The sequence below is a fragment of the Merops nubicus genome, unplaced genomic scaffold (assembly GCF_000691845.1).
Source record: "Merops nubicus isolate BGI_N331 unplaced genomic scaffold, ASM69184v1 scaffold3236, whole genome shotgun sequence".
NCBI lineage: Eukaryota > Metazoa > Chordata > Aves > Coraciiformes > Meropidae > Merops > Merops nubicus.
Genome location: NW_008616769.1, coordinates 75,563 through 77,117, shown reverse-complemented (window position 1 = coordinate 77,117; position 1,555 = coordinate 75,563).

Below are 1,555 nucleotides of genomic sequence, written 5' to 3'. Positions count from 1 at the left end.
ACCGCATCAAGTTATTTAAAAGAAATTCTGTTTACTTTATGTCTTTAAATAAATTTAAATTTTATTTATGTTTTTAAAGGTTCAATATGTACCAGCTCCCCTTCACCCATGGGCGTGTTACCTGTGCTCTTGGTGGGTCATGTTTTGGGGGCGTGACGTGTGTGGGGTCTGCAGAGGCTCTACAGCCCAGGAACAGCTCTGAGCCACCGACATGAGCACCAGGGAGGAGAAAATCCTGGTGTATAAAAGCAGCTTTAAATAAAAGCAGCTGGTAATTCTGTATAACCCAACACCTACTGCTGCTCCACTCTGCTGACCCTTGGAGGGCAGCAGGTTGGAGCTCATCCAGCGTGCTGCTGAACATCAGGTGGCCAAGGCCACCAGCATCCTGGCCTGGATGAGCACCAGATCATTCAAGAGGCAATGGGCTGTAGTTGCACCAGGGGAGGTTAGGACTGGATCTTAGGCAGAATTTCTTTCCTGGCAGAGTGGTGAGGCATTGGCCCAGGCTGCCCAGGGGGGGCTGGAGTCCCCAGCCCTGGAGGGGTTCAAAAACCATGTGGCTGTGGCCCTTGGGGACATGGTTTATTGGTCATGGGAGTGTTGGGTGATGGTTGCACTTGATGATTTTAGGGGGCTTTTCCAACCTTCATGATTCTACGTTAAAGGCGTATGAAAATAAAATTATAGAATATAGAATGTATTTCAGCTGTTTATTATTGGTACTTAAGAGGCTGAAATGCTTGAAAACGTCATAAATTTGGCAAAAAGATCCCAAGAACTATTTAGCGTAATCCTGATCAGCATTTTGGCACCATGGCAGCAATAACCTTACAGTAAATTATAAGCTGGCCGAAATAAATAAAATTACAACATAAACCCTGCCAAGGCTGGGCTCTAAAATTGAGGTTTGGGGCATTAACTACAGAAGCAGCTGCTTTCCATTTTAATGGGAGCTTCACAGAAACAGGAGCTTCTTCCCCGACGCTGGACGTTACTGGGAAGCGTCGACCACGCCGAAATTCATGAGATTGAAATCAGACAGCGAAATGACACCTCGTAGCTCTAACTGTCACAAATAACGTACAGTCTAAATTGCAGCCCGAGCAAACATTATTCGCCGGAGCCTCTGGAAGCCCGAGGCGGGATGCGGAGCAATTATGAGGCATGAGCACAAGGCTGATTTGCATCTGAATGCCGGGGAGGGGGGAGCAGGAGCCCGCTCCATTCACAGCACCACAATACGCCAGCTGGTAAAAGCAACTTTATTAGTGTCCCGCAGCAAAATACATTAGTAATTTGTAACCAGGCATTAAAATTCCTGTCCGGTGTGGTACAGGAGGAATCAGCCTCTGGATTTGCTCCGGGTGCTTCCCCCCGCCCCGCCCCGGGCAGAGTCGCCTGTGAAAGCTCCTCTGAAAAGCTACTCGTGGGGGAGGGGCGGGGGGGGATGTCGTTTTTTCCAGGTATTTTCCAGTTGTGGTCACGCCTGCGATATTTTCATACTCCTCTGAGCGTACAGAGCTTTCTCACTCTCCACTCCCACAGCAGGACT